Source organism: Balaenoptera ricei, chromosome 5 (genome assembly GCF_028023285.1).
Source record: "Balaenoptera ricei isolate mBalRic1 chromosome 5, mBalRic1.hap2, whole genome shotgun sequence".
Lineage (NCBI taxonomy): Eukaryota > Metazoa > Chordata > Mammalia > Artiodactyla > Balaenopteridae > Balaenoptera > Balaenoptera ricei.
This window is the reverse complement of record NC_082643.1, coordinates 56,209,600-56,225,494: the sequence shown is the minus strand read 5'-3', so window position 1 is coordinate 56,225,494 and position 15,895 is coordinate 56,209,600. Positions and strand designations below refer to the sequence as shown.

General features: G+C 34.1%; 1 pseudogene; it reads left to right on the top strand.

Moving 5' to 3' along the window:
• The first annotated feature begins 335 nt into the window (after window positions 1-335).
• Window positions 336-1,199, top strand: LOC132366475 (U2 small nuclear ribonucleoprotein A'-like; annotated as a pseudogene).
• The last annotated feature ends 14,696 nt before the right edge of the window (window positions 1,200-15,895 follow it).

Genomic DNA, 15,895 nt, shown 5'->3' with positions numbered 1-15,895 from the left:
AGAAATATGCATTTAAATATATATATGAGAATGACTATATAATTATTAAACCATTCCAAAGATGCTTTCTTATTTGAAAATTCTTTATAGATACAATTCTTCAAAGAATGACTACTATTTTTAACAGTAAATTTAAATATTATACAATAAGGTCTTTCCTAAACTCATATCAAACTTTCTATGAGTGTCTAATATTCTACTGGCTTCTAAGTTATTGATGAATATATAATTTATATTGGCTTCTCATTCTGTGGGTCCCTTAAGTGTTCTGAAATTGATTGAAAATAAAATGGTTGCAAGAGGAGCGGGCGACGTGGCGGGCGGGAGGCAGCAGGATGGTGAAGCTGACGGTGGAGCTGATTGAGCAGTCGGCGCAGTACACCAACACCATGCGGGACCATGAGCTGGACCTGCAGAGGTATAACATTCCTGTCATTGAAAGTCTAGGCGCTACCTTAGACCAGTTTGATGCCTTTGATTTTTCTGACAATGAAATCTGGAAACTGGGATGGTTTTCCTTCGTTGAGAAGACTGGAAACATTATTAGTGAACAACAGAATATGCCATATAGGTGAGGGACTTGACCAGGCTCTGCCCTGTCTGACAGAACTCATTCTCACCAACAACAGTCTTGTGGAATTGGGTGATCTGGACCCTTTGGCATCTCTCAAATCATTGACTTATCTAAGTATTCTAAGAAATCCTGTAACAAATAAGAAGCATTACAGACTATATGTGATTTATAAAGTTCCACAAGTCGGAGTACTGAATTTCCAGAAGGTGAAACTAAAAGAGTGGCAGAAAGCAGAGAAAATGTTCAAGGGCAAACGGGGTGCACAACTTGCAAAGGATATTGCCAGGAGAAGCAAAACTTTCAATCCAGGTGCTTGTTTGCCAACTGACAAAAAGAAAGGTGGGCCATCTCTAGGGGATGTGGAAGCAATCAAGAATGCTATAGCAAACGTGTCAACTTTGGCTGAAGTGGAACAGCTGAAGGGCTTGTTTCAGTCCAGTTAGATACCTGGCAGAGAACACAGATCAGGCCCCACTGATGATGGTGAAGAGGAGATGGAAGAAGACACAGTCACAAATGGGTCCTGAGCAGGGTGGCCTCTAAGAATCTCAGGACATACAATAGTCCACTTCAGACAGGTCCTGCTTTTTGAATAGCCTTTTTTGTGTCAGCAAAGTAGAGTTCATAAGCATTGTTGAAATGCTTAAAACTGCTGGTAATTTTGTAATAAAAATTTTGAAATCTAAATGCCAATTTTCTACCAATAGTGCAAATAAAGGACACTCACTGTGCTGCGGATTGCACATCATTGGGGCCTGTGTGCGGTGAGGCATGGATGTGTGGGAGTTGGAAATGCAGGAGGGTGGATCTTATGGGTAAGCCTCCTAGTCCTCATGAAATGTTTAGGTTTTTAAATTGATAATAAAACTTATGATTATCTGTGTGCTGCCAAAAAAAAAAGAAAGAAAGAAAATGGTTTAGCAAATAAACTGCATTAGGAAATAATTAAACGGAAGTGAAAAGTAAATTTGCACCAGAATTGGAACTTCTCCCATTTTTCAGGGATGGAAAGTAGCTTCTCTCACTGATTCCTTGCCTCTTCTCATTTCCTACCTGGCGAAAAGGCCAAGGAACTGCTTTTAATTTCTGAATAGTAAAAGGCATTTTTACATAATTTAGAACAAAATCCTGTCCTAGACAATATTTCCTGTTTTCCTACCGTCTGATCCAATTTATTCATTGCTCTCAAGTAAACATTAGTGCAGTTGTTTAAAGAGTTTAAAATCTGCACTATTGGGTGTAAATTTAAATGTTAATTTTTTTCAAGTTTCAGAGAGAGGTTAAATGCACATCTGAGGGCAAAGGGGAAAGGACTCACAGTAGTGCCACCTGTTAAGTCCTGGTTTCATTTCTAGTGCCCCTCCATCATTTGTGTTAGCATTGGCCAAAACTAATTACCTTGATTTGTCTGGTGCATTGCACTTACAGATTCTTTTTTTTTTTTTTTTTTAATTTTATTTTATGGACTCTGTTGGATTTTTTATTTTTATTTTTTAAATTTTATTTATTTAATTTATTTATTTTGGTTGTGCCCGGTCTTAGCTGCGTGCAGCACGTGTGCTCCTTATTTGCAGCTCGAAGCCTCCTTAGTTGCAGCATGCTAACTCTTAGTTGCAGCATGCATGTGGGATCTAGTTCCCTGACTAGGGATTGAACCCATGTCCCCTGCACTTTGAGGTGGATTCTTAACCACTGCACCACCAGGGAAGTCCCTACAGATTCTTAATGAGGATTATTTGAGGAGGAAGCTAAAAACTGTGAAGTCAGGGAAGGACAGTATGCTCTGTCAGGAAAAAAAATAAAGAATACTTAGCCAGCTGATACTCAACTGATTAAACTGCTGGATTTTTCTAAAATGGGAAGTGTGTAGTAGGAACAGAAAGGTGAACCAGGAGGTAATCAGAGACACTTAGCAGCAATGGCAGATCTTTGTGGAGTCGGCAGTATGTTATATGCTCATGGTCAGTGAAACACTTTGGGTGATGTGAAAGAAAGCCTGCTTTCTTCATGTTTAAGGGGAGACTAGTCAGATCATGCTTACTTGCATCTTGAACTTGATGACAATATACATGGCAGCACATACTAAACACAATTTGCTAGAGAGCACACATGGCATTTACATTTTGGATGTAGAAGTGGTTGTTACATTAGATGTTAGTTTTAGATTTAAGCCAGTCCTGATAACGAGTCACTTTGGTATAAACTCCAGGCTTATTTTCTTTTCCACAGTCCATTCCACAGCTTACTATTCCAATAAGATACCAGATGTTTCTATCACGTGCTATAACAAGAGGTCCCCCAGAATCACCTTGGAAAGGAGGAAGAAGAAAAAAATATCAGTGTAGTAAATAAAGGGGTGTCATAAATATGAGTTAATCAGAAAATCTGGATGTCTAATAAATTAATATTTTGAATTGAAGTATGGAAAACTAATTTTATTTTTACTTACCATTAACGTTAGTATGATAATTGAGCTTATTACTTATTACCCGTTATCTTATTATCTCTGTTTATTAATGTCTTTATCTGGAAAGTAGTGTGAATAAAGCTAAGGTTTCAGTTTTATCCTTATATAGTTTTTTAGTTTTGCTCCGTCTCAACAGAGAGAAACAAATTGAACCTAAGTCCAAGCATCCAGTTCTTACATAAATGTGACCTCAAGTCTCAACTAAATGTCACTTCCTCCACGAAGCCTCTCCTAACTCTGTTAGGTAGGAATAATTCTTGCTTTGAATTTGAATCTCACCTTGTTCCACTCACACCAGTTGATGGGAAGGTGTCTGGGGCATTGTATTACTGTGCAGCAGTAGGCTTGGGAGGAGGAAGATATGCAGAGTACATTCCAAATAAGTGTGTTCCATTTATTACACAAAGGATTTTGCTACCAAGTGAATTGGTTTGAGTGAATGAATCATGGGGACTTTCCTGATATATTTAGCCCTTAGACAAGTGATTTTTAATTTTATCTTTTAACAATGAAACTATTCACTTAAAAGAAGTATTATATGGAAGACCCTTACGGACTTTTTTTAAAAAATAAGAGAAATGATGCTGTTTGAAGTAGGCATGGGGTCCTAGAGTCTTGTGCCTTTAACTCTCTTCCCTTCACATGCTTCTTAGTACACTCCAGTGCTCAGTGGACTGAATACTCAATCTCTGAATACTCAGAGAATAAAAACCCTGGTCTACCAAAAGCAATCCCTGTCAGCTTTTTTCTCATAGTCCTAAATCCTAATTTAGGTTCTTAGTATACTAGAGGTGAGAGAAGCAACAGAGCATGGACCAACAGAATGAGAACATCTGCTCTCTTACAGAATAAACTCAAATACAACTCTCTATTCAACAGATTCATTTTTGTGGATTTGAGTCTATTCTAAACATAGAATTGCTAAACTGTTGGATTCAGTTTCAAATGCTATAGGTAGAATCTTTACTATTTTAGTTATTTAGTTTCAGTCCTTTAAATAGCCATATTATTTTTAAATGCTTAATAATTAAAATTAATGTTTTGTATGGTTGAGGGAAAATGACATTTATTTAATTAGTTTTTATACATGATTTGCAAGGTAACACTTTAAAATGAATAAGTGTAGATATTTTCTTTCCTAAATAGTGTAATTCTATCTGATGTACACTGTTTAAGGTCGAAGGTTCAAGTGCTGGTGGGATGAGGCTCTGTTGGCCATGGAGATATCTGCAAATCCCATCCCACACTGCCTTACAATTAGAGGGATTAGATACGTAACTATAGGGTATGACTATGGCTTGAAGCAATGATTGTGTGTCTTTCTGATTTGGTTTCTATTATTTACTTTCAGTCCTTTTCTTTAATCAGAGCCCAAGTTTGCAGCTGGTGATGATTTTTTACATATGGCACTGGCCAATAGGGTGATAAACAAGAACTATTTCATATGGTTCTTCCATTCCCTGTTTTTTTTTTTTTTTTTTTTTTTGATTTTCTAATGATGCCTATTTTAAAAAATTTTCTTCAAGTTTTAAAAAAAATTTTATTTTATATTGGAGTATAGTTGATTAACAATGTTGTGTTAGTTTCAGGTGTACTGGAAACTGATTCAGTTATAGATATACATGTATTCTTTTTCAAAATTTTTTCCCATTTGGGTTATTATAGAATACTGAGCAGAGTTCCCTGTGCTATACAGTAGGTTCTTGTTGGTTATCTATTTTAAATATAGCCCTATATTTTATACTCTCCTCTCTCCCCCACAATTTAATTTCATAGAGTCACACGAAGTGATATTGGCCTATGTAGAGGAAGGCCACCTCTATTAACAGATTCATTTAGTAGAACTAAGTCTATTCTTACCTCACAGACATCTAGTTTTCTTCTCAAGAATCCAGCACATATCATTCCCGATGATACAGCACCACCATATACACTAACTCGATTACATATATCATTACTTATGATCTCTACTTCAACTTCTCGCAGAGTATTGAGAAAGGGGCCTAAAGAGAAAAAATAAATAGATGAAGAACTTCCATATTATTGCTTATGACAGTTAATTGTTGTTTCTTGCAAAGGATGGACCAGTGATAAAACATGTTTCTTGAGGTTATAGAACTCTGGACTCGATGACAGTGTTCAGATTCAAGTTTCATTTCTAGGGTGTCTTCTATGTGCTAGGTACCATGCTTGGCACATTTACTCCCACTATCTTATTTAATCCTAGCAACAACCACCAAAGATAGATATGAGTATTCTCTTTTTCAGATGGGGAAACCAAAGCTCATCTGGTTTTGAGTCTTAGCCATGATCACATAGCTAAATGGGAGATAACATTAGATTTAAACCCAGGGCATTTCTCACCACTGGGATAATCTATGACAGTTCACCTCACCTTATCTGGAAATCTGCCTCATCACTTCACAAAGGACACAGCTATACAGGCATATCTTGGAGATATTGCAGGTTCAGTTCCTGCAATAAAGCTAATATTGCAATAAAGCAAGTCACACAAATTTTTTGGTTTCCCAGTACATATAGAATGTTATGTTTATACTATACTGTAATCTATTAAGCGTGCAATAGCATTATGTCTAAAAATATATATATACACCTTAATTAAAAAAAAAACTTACTGCTAAAAAATACTAACCACCATCTGATAAAGACTCGGATAAAAGCTATACTTTGAGCAAGTACATAAACAAGACTATAATGCCATAATAAGAGTCTACGATAAGAGTCAGAAATTCAAGGGTAGATTAAACCATATGTAATAAATCCAACCAAGAGACATAGGAACTGGAAACTCATATCAGGATCTAAAGGCCTATCTTTGCAGTTTATTGTATATTATTAAGTATAGTAAATGTCATATTTGTCAAATTTATAAAGTCTTAGGCTCAAAAACTGTTCCATAGATACATGGATAAGAAGGGCCCCATTAATATTTAGCATCAGGAACACCATTCAAATTGCTTGCTTAAGGCTATTTCTGTTTAGCTGTATGACACATTACAGAAGCTTATTATTATTACTGCTCACAAATCACATATTTTAAGAATCATGCAACAATAACAGAATCTCAAACATGAAAGGCAGTAACAGAAAGAAAAAGATCATATGAAAAAATATGCTCCAATTATTTTTGAAAAGAAAGTTATAATTACATAGTTTCCAAAATACTCCATAAAGAAGATGGTGGAACATAGATAATATGTAATAGTAATACTAGTTTTCATAATTCACTATATTTGGGTTTATTTGTCGTTTTTGCCATATTTGTCATGGGGCATCTTGATTTCATCTCTTATTTTCTATATTTTGGTTTTATATCTTATTTTATAAATATATCTCCATTCCAGTGGGGGATGGGTTTTCATTTTTTTGCCTAGATATTTTTAGTGAGATACTCACCATTTGCTTTTAATGCTCCCCATCCAGTGACAAACACTTTACTCTCAGGCAAGGCTTCAAAAGTAGCATTTGGGAGATAGACTCCGTGCACCTCATCCGAAAATATGACGGGGGTGGAGAGCTTCACCACAGCGATGTCATCGTCATGCTTATGGGCAACATAGTTTTCATGAATGATAATCGACTGCACCTCTCTTCTCATTAGTGGAGGGCTTAGAGTTGTTCCGAAACTAGCCATCCAGAGTTTGGGGTTTTTGTAACTGATCACAAATTAAAAAGATTATGGTTGGTTTAGATCATTTCTGATCTAAAGTTGCCCAGGAATCTGGATTTGCATGGGACATTAGAGCAGGAGAAGGGCAAATTGTTTAAGGTGGTAGTTGTTTGGGATCCCCCCACCTTCTTATCTGAGGCTTCTCCCCCAGGACTGCTTTGCTTTCATTTTGCTGATAAAAAAACTGGGACAAAATGAGAGAGTGGCATGGACATATATACACTACTAAATGTAAAATGGATAGCTAGTGGGAAGCAGCCCCCATTCTAAAATAGCTTAAATTACTCTCCTTGAGGGGATGTTTGTATTTTTTTAAAAGAAAACTATATTATTGCCATTTTTGGTTGCAAAAGTAATTCAGATTAGTTGAGTATGTAAGTAAATAAAAATTAGACATATGTACCTACATGTACACATACACATATACTCATATCTGTGCACAGTTATATAAATGCATGTATGTCTACAGAGAGAGAAAGGAGGGAGGGAAGAAAGGAGAGAAGGAGGGAGGGAGAGAGGAAGGGAGAGAGAGAAAGAGAGACAGAGAGGGAATGAGAGTGGAAGCCACACTTTATATATTTTCACATCCTTTCTTTTTGGTTAGAATTTATCCAGAATATTTTCCCATTTTATATGAATTTCAATAGGGTCACTGTATCTCTTTATTATCTCCAAGTGTCCCATATGTTAAATCACCAAAAAGCATACAAATAATAAAAGCATAGCACCAAAGATACTTATGTGGTATAATCAGATGTAAGTTTGTGGGTTAGGATACTATTATCTGAGTCTTTAAAAAAATTCACAATATATCTCAGGAAAACTGGTGAGTGTGTTTAACTTTTGGCGGTGTTGACTTGTTCTTAAAGTTGAGGTTGATGGAGAATATGTATTCAACTGGAGCTGAAAATACTCTAATTTTTTCTACTATTCTTCACCACCTGATATTTCTTCTAAGTCTCCTGGACAATTATGAACACCATTTTAGGGCCTAAGATGATCAATGAAAAAGGGATAAGAATTATAGGAAGTGAAGGTAAGAAAAAGAGATAAAATTTGTTATCTGGTTGGTACAGACTGAAGACTTACATTTCAAAGCAATGAGCAGCAGTCAGGAGCCACTCCTCACTGATCAAAGGTGCTCCACAGAAATGGGTGCCATCCACCTACAGGCTGGCTTGCCAAGGCCAGTCAACTTTCTTTGCAACACTACCATCGGCAATTCTTTCCATGGAAGGGAACTCCCTCCCTAAACCGCAAACTGTCAGAGGGAATAAGATGGTTATTATAGAGTTATAAATGTGCCAGAGTTAAAGATGGAAACATCTATGTTTGCCTTACTTTGCAAAATTAACAAAGTTATATGACAGAATAATGATTATTTACATTGAAAAAAGGATTAACTTTAAAAAAATATTTAACACACCCTTACAGCAATTTCACTTAAAAAAATTTTTTTATATAATTTTCTGAGTCACACTCTTATAGGCAGCAGTTTACCCCAGTGATATTTGACAATTTTGAGTGTGAAATGTACACTACTTATAGCAGCACTCTTTTAAAATACTTGTCTAGTATTATAATTATTATACTACTAGAGCACAAATGTCAAAGTTCACATATTAAAGTTAGTGGGTGTCATTAAATTCTAAGCAAAATTTCCTGCTTTAACAAAGTGAGCCAAATAAAAATAAATAAGATAAAGTGAAAGGGAATTGTAAAAAAAAGTCATCAGTGAAACTTTCTTTGAGGAAGAGCAAGTTTGTCCATATAGACATTCCCAATTATTAGTAGTATTTTTTTTCCCTTAGGGAGAGTTAAATTATGTATCCATTCGGAGATGTTATATACTTTTGGGAAAAAAGTAAACATGGGAATAGAGGTATTCCAAAAGTGTTTTGGGTTCTATTATTTGATTTATATACATCTCAATAATATTCTTTAACTTACAGCTGTTCAGAATGTGCTCTGCTTGTACTTTATTCATATCTGGAAAACAAAAACGAAATGATTGCTCAGCAATGGAACAGTTATAATTTAAAATTCTCTGCCTATATGACATGAATGTTTCTGGTTGGGAGGAACTGAATTGTCAATAAATTCTTAATTTAAATAAAATTCTACAAAAAGGAGAGGCCTAGATATAAATTACTGACACTTTACTAACTAGCCTTTATCTCCGCCCTTGGAAGACAAAAACTTTCTTTTGTCCTGCCATTTCTCCACAAATTTATTGTTCTTTGATGAAGATGCTGATGCTGAATTCTAAGCCACCTCTTTGATTTACTCATTTTTCCCTGGTTATCTCCCATGTATACATGTTTATAAATTTCTGTTTCTTTTTCTCTTGTTAATCTGTTTTTTTATTGCAGAGGTTTTAGCCCAGAACTCAGAAGGATAGAGGGAAAATTATTTTTCCTCCCCTACAAGTAAATTCCATGCACCTTTTCTTTATATTGTATATATTTAAATGATGAAGAGAAACAGAAATAGAGACATATTTTGGGATCAATAAAAGTTACTTAATAATTTCATACAAGGTTGTAACAGGGTAAAATTAATGATTGAAAATACACTTTCATGTAACATTGAAAATCTTAATTTGTTCTTTCAACTAATTATTTTCCTTTTCCTTTCCTTTCCTTCCTTCCCTTCCTTTTCTCCTTCCTCCATCCCTCTATCTCCCATTCTTTCTTTCTTCCTGTCTTCCTCCCTCCTTTCTTTCTCTCTTTCTTTCCTTCTTTCCTCTTTCTTTCTTTCTTTTTCTTTCTTTCTTTTTTTCTTTCTTTCTTTCTTTCTTTCTTTCTTTCTTTCTTTCTTTCTTTCTTTCTTTCTTTCTTTCTTTCTTTCTTTCTTTCCTTCCTTCCTTCCTTCCATCCTTCCTTCCAAACCCTAGTCTTCTTTCCTTCTTTTAAAACCTTGTCACTTGGAACTTCTGGAAAGAATTCCGACTTCTACAACATGAGAAGAAATTGTCACAAGGCTATAAATTTTAGAAAAACATTACCTAATTATACATGAACATTTAAAATTCTGCAATTTTTTTAAAGAAGATATACATTACATAGACAACTATTAATCAGACTTTCATTTTATAACCTCTGAAAGTTAAACTCAAAGCTTCTCCTTGAGCTTTATTATAATACTGTAAAAAATACTTTTGAAAGATTAAGCTTAATAGATTTCTGCTGGACCCAAGATGTTCTCAGCTAACTTCCAATATTTGTGTTTTGGGGCCATATGTGTGTTTAGTTTCCAAACTCTCTTTTTTAGGAGACACGTTAATCAATTCTCTAACTTCCCAGGATCAGCATTGTTAAATATATCTGAGAAAGTCCATAAAATACTACATTACATTAATTTGTTTGTACTTGTACTTTTCAAAGCATTTTTACATTTTCCTAAAGAATACACTCTACTTACTATTTTCATTTTGCAAAACAGGAACTGAGACACAGAGATCCAGCAACTTATCCAAGGCTACAACTTTGGTTACTGCTGGGACACAGGTCTTCTAGTTTCTAAGTCTTGGTTTCTTTCCACTACCACCTACAGTCTTTCCTAGAGTGCATTCCATGCATATTCTCTTTATACTGTATGTATTTAAATGATTTATCTTACCCTATGGAACACAACTTTTGGTTTTTAAATTTTATATATACAACCTCTCACTTTTTAAAGCATAGTTCTAAAACTCTACGTGGAAAAGGAATGATTTCAGGTTCCTCAGTGTTCTGTGGTATTTATTAATTTTAAAAGACTACTTTTGTTTCATGCTCACTTTCAAGACACTGAGTTAGTTTACAGAGTTAAAGACAGTTACTGTCTTTAACTGTCTTTAAATACCCTGTTCCTGCCCTTTGCTGAGTTCTGTGCTAATCTCGGGGATGTGATTATATCTACAGAAGACACATTTCCCGTATTCAAGGAATTACCAGTCTTTTGCAGAGAGAAGTAAAATTTTAAAAATATACAAATTAATTTCCAAACTCTCTTGGGAATCACAGAAGTTTCTCAGGATAAACTATGAATCTGAGGAGACCTTTCCATGGGAATGAGGAATGTCTTAACAGTAATTTGCTTAGACAGGCAACTGAAGAGCTTGTGATCACCAGCAGATGCCTGCATGGACCAGTCCCCCACCCTGGTCCAGCAACACTGTATATGACCTAAGTCCCCTAACATCGCAGAGTGGGGATGAGGGTGGGGGATAGATCCAGAAATGATGGAGTTTAAGTTTCTAACATTTAGCTTAATGAGAGCTCAAAATCAAAATTAAATTTTTTGAAAATAAATATTTTTTACATACCTACATCTCTTCAACAAAATGTTTCCTTCAGGCAATCTTGTCTCTGCTATCTAAGCCCAGTGCATTGGATTCAGAGTCTACTCTATTCTATCTGCATGACTAGCAGAACCAAATGATGAGCATTACTCACAGAGACTTCAAGTTCTTATCTTCAATCTATTTTTCTTCCTTCTGACTTCGGCCAAAACTGTGATGCAATTTTCTCCTCTTTGAACAGATTATAATATACCTGCTCTAGTACTCTAGAACAATTTGGCAGAAAAAGTACCAAGGGAAGACTTATTGGTAACTTGTCTGCTTTATCTGTCAGCTTTAGAATCTCATTTCACAACTTACACAGTCTGGTAAAATATGACAACTTTAAAGTTAATTTATAGACGGCTAACAGTTGTCTTCGAATTATAACGAGCTTTGTTTAATCTCAGACCCCAAACATTTATCACCCAGATAAATATCTGTGTTGTAAATGAGATGGTGTCTTTATGCCTGATACAAGTATACTACTGGGGCCTGTCATCTTTCTCTTCCTTCTATCCCCTTCATGTCCTTGGCCAATCCTATCCTATGTGCCTAGGAAGTGTTATGGGAGTAAAAGAAAAAATATCAGACTTCTTTTCACCGGAGCCAAATCACGCTTGTGCCTCACATATTGTGATTTCTGTGTGCACACCACTCTTGCATTCTGAATTCAGATTTGAGAGAGTATTGCATCAGAAACAGCCGGGCACTATGGATTACTAGATCAGTAGCACAGTGTAGATTTTTATCACATGCATGCTTAATTAGTTCAAACAATTCTACTAAGATCTCTTTTTTAAAAAAGTAAGAAATACTACTATATTTAGATTATCATGTAATTCTTGTTTCATAATTGTTTCCATACAAACCAAAGGAAGATAAACTTTAGTGCTGATTGTGTGGAGATTTGTTTATTATCAAGTAAATAAGAGACTTAAAAATGAAAAGTGGTTTCATTTTAAGGGTAAAATAAAGATTTCTCTGTAGATGAGAAGATTGTTAAAATGATAAACTGTAACAAGGAAAGAAAAATTGTATTTCTTGCCTCTAAGATAAGGTAATGAAGTATCTAGCTTCAAGAACCTTTCATTTAATTTCAACTTCTGATGCAAAATGTCATCAGCTTGTCTTTTTATTGTGTCTGCATTGTTAGAAGCAAACTGAAATTTGAACAATACATCTGTTTTCAAACCATCATTACTTGACCTGAAAAACAAAAACACCAGAATAAATGAGTGAGGACCTAGCCATAGTAATTATTACTTTTATAACTTATTATTTAAGTATTAGTTATATTTCAAGAAAATACAACAAATATTTTATACCTTTATTGTCATGGATTTTTTTCCCTTTCTTTATCATATCGGTGTTAATACCTGAATTATTTCCTGCTTGTAAAACTTGATCATATTTAGGAAGGGGAGAGTATCTGAGGATTCTAGAATTTTTTTTTCTGAAAAAATAAATCAAAAGCACATGTTAAATTCATCAACTTTGTATTTTTTTTCTTGATTTTAAAAAATCCATAATATCTGTTCATTGTTTAAAATGTAAGTAAAATTGAGAAGAGTTTTCAATGATTGTAAGAATCTTTAACTGAAATGCAAAAAACTTTAAAAGGACAGCCAGTAGAATATATTTCATCACTACCCAAGTTACGACACTCTCTCCCTACAGGTACTGTGTACAGGAGAAATAACAATTAAATGTAATAATATTAAATTATTTTTGCTCTTGGTATAGCTAAGATTTTTAGATCCTATCAAAATGCAAATAATTGAAGAATAACTAAATAATACAAAGTTGCCTTTTCATCAAAGTAAGTAGCTGTAATTACGTAAGGTTGAAAGCATGTGACTTGATGTAATGACGATTTAAACTGGATCTTTGAAATATCGATCTGAGAAAAGAAAAATAATCAACAGTATAGAATTTTGTTAAATATGAATTTCACAATTTCTATATATCACAAAAATACCTCTATAAAATGTGCAGTGATTCAAATAGCATTTACTTCTAAGTTTGTTTATAACTATCCCCAGAAGGCTCATTTAGGCATAATCTGTTGTCATAAAGGTCATCCCTGTAACTGAATGTTGATATTTGAGTAACTTTTCACCCGGTCGAAGATGAATGATATAAAGAGTTGAATTAAGCTCGATATTTCAACAGCCAGTACAGAGACTGAGTTTCTTTGAACACTTGATAGGTACAGACTTATCAACGACTATCATTCAAGCTCAGTTATCATTCTCATGGATGTGATTAAAAGATAAGTTTCAAGGCTTTAGTGAAATTTTTCAGGCTGTGTTTTGATGCTGTGGTAAATGGGGAAGAGGAGGAGAATGAATATTTTAGGGGCACTTTTAAAAAATGAATATACTCATCAAGAAAAATGCATTAAATCTTTACTTAGAATAAGACAATATATGCCCTTCTTCATGTTGTCTCCATTTATACTCTAGAGGACAGAACCAGTACTAATGAACTGGCCATTTATTTGCTGGTCATCTCCTTGATAAGTATTTTATGGTCCTACCATGTGGTAGATACTGTGACAGGCACAAGAATAAGTAGACTTATCCCCTCAAAAATCCAGAGGGGCATAAACATATAAAATAATAATGCTGTAACAAAGTGGTAAGTGCTCCAGCAGAGGTGTATGAAAAGTTCTCAGAACAAGAAAGAGATGCTAACATTACTTAGACATTATTTTTCATACTTTTTATTCACAACATAAACTAATCCTCAGAATAACTCAGGAAGGTAGATGAAATTGTCCCTATTTTGTAGTTGAAATTTTGAGGGGTCAAATAGCTTTCCCAAAGTTGTTAAGCTGACAAAGGGTAAAATTGGGATATGATCTAGATGTTCTGACTTAAAAGACTTGACTCTCTCTAATTCAAAATATAACTTCCTGTAACAAAATATTTTATATCCTGCCCTGATTTTTTTTCTCCTAATCATTTATTCCTTAGGATGTATTTTTGAAGAGGCATGCCAATCCCACTTGGTTGCATCCTTCAACTCATTTCATTCAGCTTCTGATTTTTGTTGGGAAAGGGTTAAAGAAGTACTTTTGAACCTGGCAAAGATCTGTCATCTTTAGTCAATGCTAGGCTCAGAAGCTGTGTATACAACTGAAGTCTTCAGTGAAAGAGCTAGTCTGTGTGTTTCTGTGGTATATTTTCAGGAATAAATGTTCAGTATAAGTTGCCTAATGGGAAATGTATCAGGTCATACACACAGTAGGTGTTTAATATATAGTATGTGGTAATGTTGTTTGTGCCTGACTAACTTATGTCTCCAGATAACTCTAATACCTTTTTTTTTCTTTTTCTTTTTTGTATTTGAGCTATTTATTTTCTGTTGGGCTTATGTTGTTCAGTATATGGTATAATTATCCTTTGTCCAATGATTTTTCCAGTCTTCCTGAGATAATGTTGGTTAGCGTTGCCAGGATTAACAAATAAAAATACAGTTAAGTTTTAATTTCAGATAAACAATGAATGATTTTTTAGTATAAGCATGTTTAAAATATTGCATGAAATATATATTCAGGAGGATCTGAAATTAAAATTTGACTGGGCATTCTGTATTTTTTCTGGCAACCCTAACATAGGTGCAATTTAGTGTGTTCTCAACTTGCCTCTTATTTTATTTTAAACTCCTTCACAATACTATTGTCAGGGTAGGAATGATGCCAGCAAAGCTCAGGCTTACCTCATTACTGATACTTTGTTTCAAGTCTGTCCTATTTTTTGAATGTTCCACTGAAAAATCAGGATTATATTCAATACTGGGGATCTGGAAGGAAGTTTGGTAATAGTGAAACTTCTGTTCTGGAAGGGAGAACAAAAATGGATGGTTTCTCTTTAGCTCATTTGAGTTGTATAAATATCAGAAGGGATGACATGCAAAATACTCCTATAACTGATGAACTGTTGAGAATTAAACACTTAACAGCTATGGCCAACACCTTTTTTAAGATCACACATTCTCACAGTCACATGGTTGTCAGTTGTATCCTGACACAATTATCACCTGTTAGTGATAATTCATAAATTTAAGCTGCTAATTAAATGATAATAATAGAATGTATTATATTCCCACAAGCTGACCTCAAAGTTAGAATTACTACTAAAATAATTTTTACTCTCAGTACATTAAATATTATTAAACCATACAATAACATATGTTATGAATCTATTTCACTGTTCAAGAGGAAATGTTATATGAATCAAGTCAAATTTTAAACAGTAGAAGTAATTTTTATACATAAAGGATGATCATTCCCCAAATGTAGACAAATTTATGCAAAGAAATATCAAATTGTACAAAGTATATATACATTATGTAAATCATTGCAATGAAAACTACATTTTAAGATATTACAAAAGGTTTTCTAAACTATTAAGATTTTGAAATAAATTGACTAGATCTTTAAAATTTCAAAATAATACAGTGAGATAGATTCTTACCAAATGCCAAAAAATAAACAAGGAGACTATGATTATTGCTAGAACCAACACAACAGCTGCAATAATAAGGGCAATCATCCATGGTTTCAATGAACTTGTTCTTCTACCCAATGTTGATGGACTTTTGAGAAAGAATTGCATGTTAAAAAAAGACAGAACTTGAACACTAGAATCTCAATTTCACATAGTTTTGGTATAGAATGTTCTTTCTGAAATTCATGATTAGCCCTTACTGCACTTAGTAACATTTAAATATATTTTTCTATAAAAAATTAGAAAAAATACTGTTAAAAATCTCATTGACATTTGACTTTACATTTTAATTTTTAAAAGTCAGAATTATACTACAGTTGAC